The sequence below is a fragment of the Vanellus vanellus genome (genome assembly GCF_965231255.1).
Source record: "Vanellus vanellus genome assembly, chromosome: 6".
Classification (NCBI taxonomy): domain Eukaryota; kingdom Metazoa; phylum Chordata; class Aves; order Charadriiformes; family Charadriidae; genus Vanellus; species Vanellus vanellus.
The window spans coordinates 20006207-20022166 of record NC_138911.1 but is presented as its reverse complement, the minus strand read 5'-3'; the positions used below and the strand labels follow the sequence as shown (position 1 = coordinate 20022166).

The following is a 15960-nucleotide window of genomic DNA, read 5'->3' as shown; positions in this document are numbered from 1 at the left end:
TACTTGCTCTAACTGTATTTTGTAGCAGTACAAACTATACCAGTATCAGGCATTCTTATTCTGGGATAATAACCTTAGTGGCTATGAACTGGAAAGCCGTTTCAGTAAAATGTTATTTCTCTGTACTTGGACTGGTTCCATTACTGCAAGATTACCACCTTGATTAAACATTGCTTATTTCTTATCGGAAGAGAAGTACTGCAGTGTATTTGCTTTTATTAAGCTAGTATCTTTATTTAAACATATTGATGCTTTTCTGAAAAGGCTATTCTTGCACCCATTGCAACCCTTTTGTTTCTTTCCTGTCACTGTCCTTATTGAAGAGAAGAGAATCTTTTGTGTGCATTTACTGGTACAGTGGTAGATGGGTACAACTAATAGGGAGAGGGAAGTGTTCATTCAGAAAATATCCTTGTTACTTGATAAATTGGCCAAAACAATGCTTGCTTTTGTATTAATACCCTGACGGATGCTGCTGACCAATGTAAATATAGTTCCATTTAGCAAGTGAGAGATGAGAGGAACTTGATGAACTTGTTTTTTATGTTGTCTCTCTGTCTTTGCTCTGGCTTTTAAACTGGAGTTGTTGACATGGGGGTAGAACTGAAGCATGTGAAGCACCTCCAGTTGGTGACTTAGGGGGGGTGTGCGTGTGTGGATTGTTATTCTCACAAAGACTCTAAAAAAAGGAAAGACTCTGAAAAAGCACATTATGATTTTTACATAGTGCAGTAGATGCTAACCGTGAGGTTATAGAAATTGTCCTCAAGTTTGCTAATTTGCTAACTTCATTCTCATTTCAAAAGTGCCTGTCATGTTCTCTGTAGAAGTTTATATGTAATTATGGCCAGCTAGAGTTGCTGAGAGGCTCCTGGGTATGAAGATGGAGAATGTACTACCTCGTCTGGCTAGTTCAGAATACAAAGTGGAGTGGCTTTTGGGTACTATGGCAAAGGCATGACTGGTAAAGTGGATTCCTTAAACTTGACTTTCTTGAAGGTGCAGGACTGAAGGGATCAGAGCTGTAGTTGGAATCACTTCCTCTTCCTTGTAGCGTGTGGCATTGCAACTTTAGGTTTATGGCATGGCATTTATGCTGTTACAGTGGGGATTAGGGTGTGGAGGCATGAACCATTGCATGCGTCTTATGAAGTTGTTTTTATGCTATGAGAACACAAGATGGGAAGAGTTGTACTGAGCTGGTGAGACCAGCCTCCTCCTGCATTCAGTCAGCGTTATAACAAAGAGTCAGTGAGCTTCACTCTCCTGTTATTTTCTTGCTTGCTTGAATCTTCTACTCAAAAAGGTATCAGCCCTGGGCTCCCTTCAGGTAGCTTCCATGAGGGAATAAATGCAGGGCTTTGTCAGTTTGTTTTGCTGTATTCTTTTCCCACTTGCCCACCTTCCCTCCCCTGTTGGTTAGTTTTTTTTCTTCACCCCAGGACCTGTAGACCGTTAGTTTATTTTATCTTGCAGACACAATTGAAGGAGGTTCCAAGAGGAATGGGTCTGCAGGAATTATTTTTGCCAGTCGTCCTTCTTATGTGGGCCTAACATTCCATATATTGCTATACATTCAAACCTGTTAATTTACAAGGCAAAGAGTTGGGCAAATGAGCCTGGGACTCCACTGGGGTGTTTTTGTGGGGGAATTTCTTACAGTACTCCAGTGTCCTGGTTCCGGCAGGGATGGGGTTAATTTTCCCAAGGAGCTGGCAGGGGAGGCAGGTATTCCATTGCACATGACCCATGCCCGGCCTATAAGAGGAGCTAGCCAGAGAGGGGGGGCAGTTGCCACTCAGGGGTGGGCTGTGGTGGTCCAGGTCCGGTCGGTGTGCAGCGGTACTGTAATTGTGTCTTTATATCCCTGTTACTGTTTTTTCTCTTCCCTTTTGCTGTTCTGTTAAACTGCACTACCTCAACCCACGGGTTTTGCCTTTTTCTGCCAATTTTTCCCACGGCTGTGGGAGTTGAGTGAGCGGCCGCATGGTTCTTTGTTGCTGACTGAGGCCAAACCACAACAGTCCTTTTTGGTGCCCAACGTGGGGCATGGAGGGTTGCAATAACGACAGATCTGACCAGAGCTTGTTAAAACGAATTTCTTATATGCATTTCTCATATTACTCAGATTGACGCCGGTTACAATGTTGCTTTGTTTGTTTGCGTGGCTGTGTTATGTAAATTCTTATATGCTCTATGTACTCCCTGTGATGCTGTTTGTTATCTCAGGGAGAGGGATCAGGATTATCATTTTCCTGTCCTGTGCAATATCAGCTTATGATATGATAACATCACTATTCAGGTGGCTTTGTTGGGGTCTCTATGCAGTATTGCTGTCCTGTCCATACCTTGGTTACTGTCTCTCAGAAGTTATCAATAATCACACCCAATCTATGGGAGAAACAGGGGGAGATAATTTCCCCAGCTCTTTTGCCTCCCTTTTCTCCTTTGGGCCAGGTATGGTACCTCTTGAGAATTTCGAATATCCTTGGGATGCTCAAACCAACATGTTCCTATTGCTATGTCTCCTGAATGTTTTTCAAGTCTTGTTCAGGGTTAAACAACTGTTTAAGACTACCACCCAGAGATCTGCCCCAAGGCTGGGTAGTCAGGGGTGGCATGGGATGTGGGAGAATATGTGCAGGTATCTAGAGAACTTCTCACCACCAATGGTTTAGGACTTCACCCTTGAACAACTACAGGACCCTGATAAAGTGATAGAATATTTGAAAGGAAAATGCTGTGGCTACTCCAGAGATGCACAACTTATGGCACTGTGCTGGGCCCTGGCCAGTATCTACCAAACACTGCTCAGTATTATGCAGGACCCTCAGGGAAAAGAGGGGGAAATCAGACTGGCAGGAAATGCGGCCACTCCAGCCCTGGTGGCAGGCACTGCAGCTGAACCAGACAACCAACCTGTGCCAGTATCAGCTGCTCCTATACAGAAGGAGAAATACACCAAGAAATCAGTTCACTTAGTAAGGGATGATGATGAACCAGGGCCATCAAAAGAACAGGAAGAAGAGATGGAACCAGAGATCATCACCTGATCCCTATCCCTGAGTGAGCTGCGAGATAAGTGACAAGATTTCAGTTGAGCACATTGTCACCTGGCTGCTCCAATGGATGCTGGGATAACGGGGCCAGTAGCTTGGAATTAAGAGGGCAGGGAAGCCAAGCAGGTGGGATCCCTGTCTAAGGAAGCGGACATTGACAAGCCGATTGGGAAAAAGACACAAGCCCTCAGCCTCTGGAGGCGACTCCTGTCAGGTGTAAGGGAAAGGTATCCTTTCAGTGAAGACGTTGTATGTCGTCCAAGCAAGTGGACCACTGTGGAAAAGGGTATCCAGTACCTGAGGGAATTAGCTGTATGGGAGATAATTTACTTCGACCCGGATAATGCACAGTTACCCACAGATCCTGATGAAGTCCAGTGCACAAGGCCCATATGGCGGAAGTTTGTACGGAGTGCACCATCATCATATGCCAACTCCTTGGCAGTGATAGAATGGAGAGGTGAAGAGGGACCAATGGTGGATGAGGTGGTTGGATAACTCCGTCAATATGAAGAAAGCCTATCTTCCCCCCTCGTTTCAGCTGTGGAGAAACTGTCCCAGAAGTTCCAGCAACTTGAAGAGAGTATGTCCTACTCCCCACCTGTACAGGCCAGCATCTCAGCTTTAGGAGCAGGCGTTTCCTTACTCAAGAGGGAGAGTACAGGGGGTACACACCACAAGGCACCCTGTGGTTTTACCTGCGTGGCCACGGAGAGGACATGAGGAGGTGGGATGGACAACCTACCTCCGGGCATGGGTACATGAGCTGCAAGGAAGAACTATCACAAAAGGGGATCCCTCTAGGAAAAGTGTTGCTCCTGTTTATAGCAGACAGCTCCCCAGACTGAGTGGAAGGCCTGATCTCGCCTCTGATCCTCTTGTAGGGACTTCAAAATCATTTCTGCAACAAGTGAGTAATGGATACTATGATCAGGATTAGAGAAGCCCTGCCCCCAGCCAGGTGGGGGAAAGGGACAACTGGGTTTATTGGAAATTATTGGAAGTATTTCCAATAAATTGGAAATATTATTGTGTGGATTTGATGGCCTGGCACATCTGAGGCACAGGAGTATAAGGCTCTAGTGGACACTGGTGTGCAGTGTACCTTAATACCATCAAATTATAGAGGAGCAGAACCCATTTGTATTTCTGGAGTGACAGGGGGATCACAAGAGTTGACTGTACTGGAAGCTGAAGTGAGCCTAACTGGAAATGAGTGGCAAAAGCATCCCACTGTGACTGGCCCAGAGGCTCCATGCATCTCAGGAGAGGATACTTCAAGGACCCAAAAGGATACCGGTGGGCTTTTGGCATAGCTGCCTTGGAGATGGAAGAAATTGAACAGTTATCCACCTTGCCTGGTCTCTCGGAGGACCCATCTGTGGTAGGGTTGTTGAGGGTTGAAGAACAGCAGGTGCTGATTGCTACCACAATGGTGCATCGGTGGCAATATCACACTAACCGAGACTCTAATTCCCGTCCATAAATTGATTCATCAATAGAGACTCAGGGAATGATCAGCAAGACTTGCTCACCCTTTAACAGTCCCATATGGCCAGTGCGAAAATCTAATGGAGAGTGGAGGCTAACAGTGGACTATCGTGGCCTGAATGAAGTCATGCCAACACTGAGCGCTGCTGTGCCGGACATGCTAGAGCTTCAATACGAACTGGAGTCGAAGGCAGCCAAGTGGTACGCAACAGTTGATATCACCAATGCATTCTTCTTAATCCCTTTGGCGGCAGAGTGCAGGCCACAGTTTGCTTTCACTTGACCAAAGAACTGTTACCATCAGTATGAACAGGACACACCTCATTTGTTGCAGATAGAGCTGTAACTGTTTGTGTGTGACATTTACCTGTGCATTCAAGTCATGAAGTCCAGGAAAACATGATCACTTCTCCTCAGGTGGGGGAGAATGAGAGAAAAAAAGTCTGTCTGTGACCAAAGTCCTTCCTGACCTCTTATGGTAAGAAATGACTGAACACACTGCTCTTGAAAAGAAGTGTGTTATTGGAGTCATACTAATGAATGGAGATTAAGACTTCAGTTCTTTCTTACTTCTGCCAATAACTTCTTTGTGTGATCATGAGCAAGATTCTTAGTCTCCTGAAAACCTATAAATGAGGTAAATTTGTTTTTCTTTTCTCCCAGCCTCATCTGTTTAAATTGTGATGTCTGTGAGGCAAGGACAGTACATGTTGCACAAATTTACAAGAAATAAAAGGGCCCAAGCTATCCTGTCCTGTCTGCTCCATTGTACCAACTGTTTTGTGGTAAGTACAGCAGCAAGGGCATGGGAGAGACTGGAAGAAATGGAGAGGTGGAGTGACACTTTGAGGACTGTAAAGAGGTATTAGTGTAGAAGGGCATAAGAGAATATCTTTAAGTATTTAGAATTTAAGAGATTGTGAAAGGTGTAGAAAAACTTTTTTGTTGTTGTTTCCTCATGAATCCAGGCTGTCTTTACTCACGTGCCTTTAAAAAGTGAGATAAATGCAATATTTTAAAGGTGAAAAGGAGAACTGGATGGTTCATGGAGGAGGGAGGGAGGGAGGATGTCAGGCTTTACTTTGGGATCATGAGGAGAGGAGAGTGCTTTTGAGTTTATTTTTACTGGAAGCGGTACATGTGAATTTGTGTTAGCAAAACCTTTACAGTATGTGAGTTGCTGCTTTGTAAATGCTGGCAAGTAACACTGTTATAGATTGCTGGACAACGCACAGGGTGCTGATCTATAGATGTTTTTTTCCTAGTAAGGGACATCTTCAATGCTAGCTGTATTTAAAGGCATAGAAAAGAGTTTTGAAAAGTTACACACAGCAGCTGTCACAATGTACCGTAATATCCTGCTGATGCACTCATCCTAATGAGTGCATCAGTTCCTTGGGTATGTTGAGCCAGGCCACTGGTCGGTATAAACTGGCCTTGCTTCATGGAACTGGGAGGAGTTTCAGGCATTTCACCCCACCTGAGAACCTGTGTCCTAACAAGCATGGCAGGGCTGTGAAGGGCTGAGGGGAATCTTGAGATACATTGTAGCTTTGTTAATATGCTGGACTGGCACAGATGAATCTTCAGGGTAATCTGTGCTTTCTTTGCTTGGAAGGAGGATGGCTTCCAAGTTCTTTAAGTCTCATCCTCCTCTTTTCCCACACTCTTCCTCCTTGCCTCCCCCAGTGGTTGGGTTTCCCTCCTCCAGGTGCAGGGAGGACACAGCTATACATGTGTGTGTGGTGAAGAGATATCACCAGTTCCTTGTATCAGGAACTGTCATGTAGTTGTAGCTATCTTAATCATATTTGTAGGGAAGCAGAAGTAAGTGGGAATAGGTGATGGTTGATACGAGTCACCTACATTGAGAGATTAAGGTATAGAAAGGAGATAGTATGGAACTGCTGTCTGCGTTTGCGTTGACTGGAGATGAAGTTGTGTACCTGGCTTAGTGTTGGGAATATTAAGGCATTGGTGTATCATGGAAAGCATGGACGAGGTACAAGAAATAACTTGTATTTCTAAATTTAGGTGTTGTTTCTTAAGTCTCTCCCCTGCTGTGTAGAACACGAGCAACTTTTATCAGCTTACACTTCAACAGCCTGCCCATAATGAGGAATTACTTTCTTCCAGCCAGTTCTAGACTTTGCTTTACTTCCTGTGGCTGACTTACGGCTCTTGTTCCCATCCAGCTGTGAGGTATCATCCCTCTGCCTTATCCTCCCATGGACTGCCTAATGTTAAAGCAGACCAGAAGCGAAAGGATGTTATCTTCACAGCAGGAGTTTACTTATATCTTAAGTGATACAAAGTTTTGATACAGCCACAGCGTAATTCTTAAGTATAGTCTCACTGTAGGTAGCAACAGCAGCATTTCTCATAGCTGAAAATTTAATATGTGCTTTGGTTGGCCATCTGCTCAGGGCAGGGACCAGTTAACTCATGGGCTTCAGACAACCCCAGTGCATCAGTGATGCTTACAGCGCTGTACGAGCAGGCATTTCCGTAAGAGGCCTGTTTGCTGTTGGGTTCTAGATTTAGAGGTGTTTTGTCTTTGTTGGAGTAGTGCGTGCTAGTTATAATGGATGGGCATCAGCCAAGCATTGTGTTTGCAAGAACTTGTTACTGGGCCTGCTTGTGAGTGTTACCCAAGGCATCCAAATTTTTGCAGGACTTAAAAAGGATAGGGCAGCAGGTTGTGAATTTCTGGGGATGCTCTGTGACAAGACAAGGGAATAAGTGTTTCAATAAGGGTTTGGCTGGAAGCCAACTGAATGCGAGTGCCTCAGACAGATGGAGACATGGGCCTGGGAGTCTGTGGGGAAATCCAGCAGTTAAGACTATCAGAAAGTTGCTCAGAGCAACACTTGTCAAAGTGAAGAACTCTTTGGACAATGTGACTGGCTGCTGTCCTGGCCCAGATAGAACTGTGCTTTATTTCGCCCACTAGGTTGCATCCAGTGCTCGCACCATTGCCAAAGACCAGTGCTCTTAAATTACTGCACAGCAGCTTGTCATTTACTACAAAGTGCCTGCCATTGCTGCAGCAATTCTGGCCCAGCAAGAGAGTGTTATTTTATAATAGCTGGCTGATGTGCTTACAGCCGATGCTACGTTGCTCTGCCAGCACAGGGGCCTGTGGCCAGATTCGGTTACTCTGTGGTCAGATGGAGGATCAGAGCAGAGAGAATTGCTACAACCCAAGATGGAAAACTTATTTGATTTGTGTGTTTTGGATGGCTGGTTTAGGAGAGCAAAAGATCTAGATTTGCCTCAAAATTGGGAATGTATTGCTTTAACTCTGTGAAGTTATCACAAAGGGCAAAGATAGGATAGATGTGTCTTTTCCCTGAAAATACTGGGGTAAAAATGGTATCATATAGTTTACTGCCTTGGAGACTTACTGGGAGCAAAATGTGTGTCTTGGTGTATCCACAGCAACAAAACTAAGATAAGTCATTTAAAGTCACTAGCTTAAAAGGAAAAGCTGAAAAGCTGAAAAGCTTTAAAAGAATAAAAAAAAAAAAAAAAAAGAGGAATGAGTACCTTGCAGAAATTACAGCACTAGAAAACTTAGTGCTGTGTCCTTAAGTGATTCAGTTGATTGATTGGGATAGGAAATTAAATGACATGTAAACTGCTGGTAACACCAAAATTTCCTTTGCCTACACTGACCATCTACCTTGCTTCTCCATGGGTGATTTTGAGTGTTTGCTCAGGGCATGCTTGTGGAATGGCATCTACCTGGCTGTTGCTCCCTGTGGAGCTGGATGTTCACTGGGAGTGTGGGAGTACTTGGTTCATCTCCCAGCTCTGCAGCAGACTCCTTGGGAAGGTCACTTCTGTCTTCCTGCATGATGTCAAGTGTTGTGGATGATCTCAAGGTGGCTTGCAACGTTGCTGCGATTCAATGTCATGCCACAATATTAGGTGGGTGTCTGAAAGAGTGTGGTGTGACCCTGGACCTAGCTAGTAAACCATCAGTTAGCTCAGCCAGTGCTACATTCCCCTTGCTCTGAGAGAGCTTGGAGAGTGGGGAGGATCCTGCTGTTGCTGGTGTTGCCTTCCTCACGGTGTCTCAGGTTCATGCCCATCGCAGCATGGAAGGATAGTCCTTCTTGTGCTTATAAGGGTGACAGAGGGACAAATGCATGCAATATTGTGGTACTATAAGAGATGTATCAGCTCTCTGGGAATCAGAGTAACTCCTTTAGAAAATATGTATGATCTCTACTTAAAGGCTTATGAAGTTGGCTATGTTTACTGACGATATATTTTGGGAACTAAGTACCTGTCATATTTTAAAACCACCTTATGTTTCTGAAAGCCCTGGAACAGTTTTAAGAATGAGTATTGGAATCAATGTATTTAAGCAGTGCTATGTCTATATTTGTGTGTGTATACAATTGTATATGTGAAATTAAATGTATTCTCTGAAAAAAAACCTCTTCAATGGTGAATTTGAAATAATGACAAATCAGGTTAAGATTTAAACTTTCCCTAACCATTTAATAGCACTTAAATTAAAAAGTATTACCAGTGCAGGTTTGGCTAGGGCATTAAAGGAAAATGAAAATGCTCAAACTGCAGGAAATCAATGGTTTAATTGTGTGGAAAAAGAGTTCACTGCAGTGCCAGGATAACCTGAGAGCAGTACCCTATTCTGCAGGTGTAGGGACCATATTTGTAATTTAAGTTTTACAGCAATATCAATTCCATGATGGGCAACTTGTGAAGTTGTGAGACTGATCGGGAATTAAAAATGTCATATAGCTTGGGTTGGGGAGGGATCGAACAAAGTCTAAATGAAGGACGATGAGATATTCTCTTTATTCTGGTAGAGTCAGTTATACTGCCTTACTTTCTGTCACTATAGACAATACTGTTTTAAAAACAATTTATAATTTAAAGTTTGTTAAACCTACTTTCTTCTCTTCATGAGCCATCAAGTCTGGTGCAGTTTAGGTAGTAAATAAAGGCTGTTTCTACAGATTTTAGTTGGGTTTCAATTTTTCTCCAAGGACATCTTGACATAAAGTAAAAGTTAAACAAAAAAAACCAAAATAAAACAAAAGAAACAAGCAAACAAAAACCCCACCCCAACTTTAGTAAAAAGGAAATCCGTCATTCATTCATCTAAAAATTGCAGAAATTGAAACTTGACTAAATGTATTATTTATTGCATAACTGCTTAGTTAAATGGATGGTGATGTATCTTCCTTAACAAATTTGCATGCTGAACTTCAGTGCATGGGGTGTTTTAATCTAAATGTCTATCTAGTTACACTAGATACAAAAGCAGACGTTGCGAGTTAGATGACAATGATGGAAAGCAAAGCCTGATGCAGAGAGGCTTTCAGGAGTCTGCTGTGTTTCAGCATCCCTTGTAGGTTTACCTGCTTTGAGGAGTAACTGCCTGCTCAGGCCGCACTGGGACAGTTTCATCCTATGCCAGTGATGGGTTGTTCATGTTGCTGATCCCATCCAGAGTGCCCAGGGTACATAAGAACTTTAAGCCTCATGTTTCTGCTCTGTATTTGGGAATAAAAATGATAAAAGTGAAAGCTCCTCTGCAGGAGAAGAAGGAACTTTCTCATGGGTGATACTGATACTTGGGAACAGTGAAAGGAGGATCACTGATCTTGCAGCTTTCTGTGCTAAGGGCTGAGCACAGATGCCTTTGTGAGCAGAAACACAAGGTGCAAATATTTAACAAAACCTTGTCAAGCTCACATACAGGATGCAGAGTGCAAGTGGATATTTAAGGGCAGAGTGCTTGTGCTCATCAGTTTAAAAGTTGATACGCAACTGTGCTACAGTCCCAGATTCTGGACTTTGTAAAGAATAACTCCAAAGAGTGAAATTAATCCAGTGGTTTTCAGAGACAAGAGTGAAACGTGTTGCAGGAGTATGGTTGGAAGAGTTAGTGCTGATATAAGGAAGATAGGCACGACATCCTTGTCTCTAACTTGGAGAGACATAGATTTGACAGACGAACCATTCAGTGGATAAGGAACTGGATGGATGGCTGCAGTAAGAGTTGCAGTCAACAGCTCGATGTCCAAGTGTCGACCAGTGACAAGTGGCATTCTTCAGCAGTCATTAGTGGGACCGCTGCTGTTTAACATCTTTGTTGGTGACATGGAAAATGGGATTGAGTGCACCCTCAGCAAGTTTGCCGACGACACCAAGGTGGGTGGTGTGATTGATAATCTAGAGGGAAGGGATGCCATCCATAGGGACCTGGACAGGCTGGAGAGGTGGGCCTGAGCAAAACTCATGAAGTTCAACAAGGCCAAGTGCAAGGTCCTGCACCTGGGTTGAGGTGATCCCAAGCACAAATACAGGCTGGGCAGAGAATGAATTGAGAGCAGCCCTGAGGAGAAGGGTTTGGGGGTGTTGGTTGATGAGAAGCTCAACATGGCCCAACCATGTGCACTTGGAGGCCGGAAAGCCAACTGTATCCTGGGCTGCATCAAAAGAAGTGTGGCCAGTAGGTCAAAGGAGGTGATTCTGCCCCTCTACTCCACTCTGGTGAGACCCCACCTGGAGTACTGCATCCAGCTCTGGGGGTCCCAACATAAGAAGGACATGGATGTGTTGGAGCGGGTCCAGAGGAGGGCCACAAAGGTGGTCAGGGCTGGAGCACCTCTGCTATGAAGACAGGCTGTGAGAGAGTTGAGGTTGTTCAGCCTGGAGAAGAGAAGGCTCTGGGGAGACCTTATAGCAGCCTTCCAGTACCTAAAGGGTGTCTGCAGGAAAGATGGGGAGGGACGAGGAGTGTAGTGATAGTATGAGGGGTAGCGGTTTTAAACTGAAAGGGTGTAGATTTAGATTCGATATTAGGAAAAATTCTTTACTGTGAGGGTGGTGAGACACTGGAAGAGTTTGCCCAGGGAAGTTGTGGATACCCCATCCCTAGGTATGTGTTCAAAGGCAGGTTGACTGGGGCTTTGGGCAACCTAGTCTAGTGGAAGATGTCCCTGCCCATGGCAGGGTGGGTGGAACCAGGTGATCTTTAAGGTTCCTTCCAACCCAAACCATTCTATGAAGTAGCAGCAAGCTCTGGGCATATTAGGTCACTGAAAGATGTCCTGCATCTAGAAACCAGATTCCTTGACCAATGTGCAGAGAAATGTAAGCCCCAAGGAACAGCCGTCCTGGGTCACAGCAGAAAGTCACCTTGATCGCTGTCTGACCGCAGTGCCAAGGGAAGAATGCAAGTACAGGTGTTTCAAAGCAAGAAAATCAGCAGGACTCTTGTCTAGTTCAGGGTGTCCAAGTTCCTGGAAAGCTGAGCTGTCTGTGACATGTCTATAATTAGAGAGTTTGCATTTAGGCGTTAGGACTCAGTTCAGTATCTCTTGCTAAGCTGTAGTTTTCCCCCTTAAGAACCTGTAATAATAGCCTGAAAAAATATCCTTAACGGTTGGGAATTGTCAGAGACTTGTCTTTAGATGGACTCCAGGTTGTGTGGTGCATGCCAGAGATCCGGGAAGCATTTGGCACAGTCCAGGACAGAAATATTAAACACATGCCTCTGGCCTCTGGAGCAGGATGTCTGGTGTAGCTGGGTTTGAGAGGAGCCTTGTAGCACTAATTGGAGTTACACTGCAGCTGACATTCCTGTTTTTATTAAAGTTAATACATAGAAGCCCTGTTGTGTTCAGCAACACGTGATAAATAGACATAAACATCTTGCAAAAGAAGGTCCCTGGTCAAAAGAGGAGATGAAAACAAACAAACAAACAAACAAAAACAACACCAAAAAAGGAACCTGAGAATGAAAATGGGACACAAGCAGACAGAATGTTTTGCCTGGGGTTATACAGCAGGTGATTTGTGGAGAGGGAAGTGGAGCCCTAGTCTCTCTGTTTGTAGTGCCAGCACCTTCTTTGCTGAAACTGTAGTTGCCTGGGCTTGTGTGTTGGACAGGTCAAGGGAAGTCTGTGCAACGATTATGATACTCAAAGAGGAGGATTTTGATTGTCTTCTAGACTTGAAGACTAGATTTAGATACAGCATACTGAGATTGCATCCTGTCATTAGTTTAATGCCATCACTTCTGATAGCAGTGACAACCTCTGTTTCAGGAGGCAGGATTGCAGTCTGAATAAGCTGTATGTGACCTAGCTTTTGTTGACATTGTTTTAACAGGCATGATAAAGATGTGGTGGTACTGGGTTATATATGACTACACAGGCTTACTGGAGGCAGTGTTCTGTGCATGCATCTGCATCTTCTCTGCTTTGTCTCTTGAGCTCGTTGTCAACTGTGTTGAAAGCATGTGTGACTCCAGCATAGATACAGTTTCAGATACATGGTTCCTCCAGCATTCCTATGGAAAAGATAAGACATGAAATGTGTTCCTGTACATCTGTGCTTGTGCTTACTGTACTGTACTCTCTAGGGATGCAAACGAATGGTGGGTCAGGGCAGTAGTCTGTCTAGCTTATTTTCTTTTTTGTAGGAGCCAAGAGCACCTGCTGAACCAGCCAACACCAGACCACAAAAGTCACGGGGAAAGAAGGATTTGTTTGCATTGTTATTACAAAGGCTTCTAGCTTGTTTTTGCTTCATGATTGAATTTGTTTTTTTAGGAAGAATCTTTGCTGTTATGAGTCACTCTGGCTTAAAAGAAGGATTTTGCGTTCAGCTGGCTTTTGCCTTAAAAGGTGATGTTGCTTCTGGTATTTGTCAAGTTTAGGAAAAAAACCCCAAATCTAAAAATCATCAGGCAGCTCTCTCTTCTCGGGAAACAGTTGATATCTGTTTCCTTAGTTCTTTATTTTAGAAAAACCAAAACAAAGCAATGTTTAGGGACTTGCTAATTCTCCTTTGGGGCCTGCTTGATTTATGTGGCAGTGAAATGTCAGACAGCAACACTCCTGCACGTAACAGGGATATAACCTGCTTTCTGTTGTGCTAGATCTCTAGACCACCTGGAAATTAGTGGCATTAAGCACCTGAAATAGCAAGATTTAAAACAAACAAACAAACAAACAACGAAACAACCAAAAACAAACACAAAAAGCCAATCAAACAACAACAGGAAAACCCAACCCCAAACTAGGAGTTACACTATGGCAAATGAGGCACAGTTGATCTACAGACCAAATGTCTTTCAAGTGGGTAGATAAACTGCAGTTTTGGTTATCTGTGGTCAGTAAGGATATCATAGTCCTTTTGTAGGGGTTGGCTTTTTAACCCCAAGTAATTTACAGTGGGACTAACTGCAATATGCTTAACTAAAATCCTTCTGCAGTTCCAAACTTAATGCTAAGGAGATGTATACACTAGCAAAAACCTGGTGACACAAAACAGTGGTGTAATTCATTATCCACTGTAATGTTAAAGCTGCAATGGAAAAGGTAAGAGATGTTTTTTTCCGAGAAGGTTTGTCTACAGTACAGACCTTACTGCTGCTTCACTAGGTAGATCTAAACTGTTGGTTGATTATGGATTTGAATGTTGCTATGCATTTGACTATAGCTATAACCTTACTTTTCCAGCATCACTTTGTGCAATTTTACCACTCCTAGCAGAAGATAGTTTTCATTTGTGGTTATTTGCATAAACTGCTTCCACCAGCTGAGCTTGGTTTGTTGGCAGTTTTCAGTCTCAGAAACTCAAATGATTAGAAATATTTATCAATTTTACTCTCCCTTGCCGTGACCTTCTCTCTGCATAGGAAACATAAGCTTGTGCTCTCTTCTGAATGCTTTTTGTGTGTTGTTACCAGGGAACAACAAAGCTTGTTTCTTGGAATGCTGGTGACCCATAAATTAGTGTGCTGCTCTGTAGGCACTCTTTACCTGAACTCTCTTCTGCATGCCCAGCATGCCTTAGTCTCTTGCCATTGCATGTTCACTCTCACTTTATTAGTTTGTCCGTGGATTCAATGAGAAAAATTGAAATTTTTTGTCTTTCGTCTTGAAATGTCTTAAATGTTTTTTTAATTTTGTGTTGGAAACATGCAAGAAGATATTTCCTCCAATAAGTCAGTCTTTATTTGGTGACTTGAGTTTCATTTTAGTAACTAACTTCATTGTGGTTGAAGACTGTGTGGGGAAGTACAGAGGGGAGGAGAAGGGGATTGTAAAGGAGAGAGCTTTAATCCTAGATTGAAAAATCTGTTCCTGAAGTGACTCCTGATCACCACCTGCCTGTTTTACTCATGAATGTGTTGTTTTGTGTCTTGCAGTGGCATCCCTGAAGGGCTGGCTGTTATTGCTGTGGGAGATCAAAAGCTACTTCCAACTGCATCTTGTGTCATCTGCAAAACAACCAGTCACAGTGAGTTTCTCCTACACACACTGTTTTCCCCAGTGAGGATTTGTTAGCTGTAATCTGTGATAATAATCTTTTTCTCTATTTACACTTTGCAAGTTCACTTACTACTACAAAAAGATTTGATTTACCACTCCCAAGATACATACCTCCTGTCCCCAAAAGCTCATACTAGAAGCTCAGCATTGCAAACATTCTTTTCTGGCCACCTGCACATCTTGTGGTGGGAGGACAATGGAAGTCTATGCACTTCGAGTGTGTGTTCTGGTTATTCATCTAATGGCCAGGATGAGAATTGGACAAAATATTTTGTTCCTGAAAACAGCTTCAGAAAGAAAAAAATTAAAAAAAGAACGAAAACTATTGCTTGGGCAAAGAAGATTAAACTTCCCTACTCATTCAGAGTTCCAGAAGCAAACACTTAATACATGTATGGCATCTAGTCATAGGCAGTGGCAGGTGAAAGGAGGAGGTGTCTTAGTGCTGGAATATTCTTGAGTCTGTTCCTAGGTGTACTCTTAAAATGAGAGGCTGGAATTTTCTGAGCAGTGTAAGAGAGCTAGCTAATTCAGTGCTATTTGGATACCAAAAGAAAACTCTTGAAAATCCTTATACCCTCAAACTTTTTAATTTCTACCTGAAAGAAATACAGTGAAGAAAATGCTTCCCTACTCCTACTAGCTACCTGTGAATGTCCTTGTAACTTGCCTGTGATTCTTTTGTAAATAATTCTCTTCTGCCAATAACTCAGTAAAATGTAGTCAGGTGATTTTGATATTTCGCACTCTTTAACATGATGGCATAATAATTGCTCGCAAAGCCATCGCTGGTTTTCAGACAATTATTTACCTGTGTTGTGCTGTTTGGGAGAGCTGAATATTTCAGTCGTGTCTCCTGTGTGGAATCCATCTGCAAGACTAGAGGGGCAGGAGCAAATCTATGCGTGTGCAAGTCTTTGCTTTGAGGAAAACTTGAGGACTCAACAAAAAAAATGGTAAGTGCTTAAGGTAGCATAGGACACTTGTACAGTTAAATGGCATTGAATGTTGACATGGTGTACGTTTTGGGTTATGGGGTTGGGCAAAAGGGAAGTAATTGTGCTTAGGTAACCGATTCT

General features: G+C 43.3%; 1 long non-coding RNA gene across 2 annotated transcripts in view; it reads left to right on the top strand.

Moving 5' to 3' along the window:
* LOC309673427 overlaps nucleotides 1-13214 on the top strand; it is a 73710-nt gene extending 60496 nt beyond the window's left edge. For both annotated transcript variants that reach the window (XR_014269313.1, XR_014269314.1), the window contains one exon: nucleotides 13154-13214. This is a non-coding gene — a long non-coding RNA (uncharacterized lncRNA). The remainder of the gene's footprint in view (nucleotides 1-13153) is intronic.
* Nucleotides 13215-15960: the final 2746 nt, after the last annotated feature.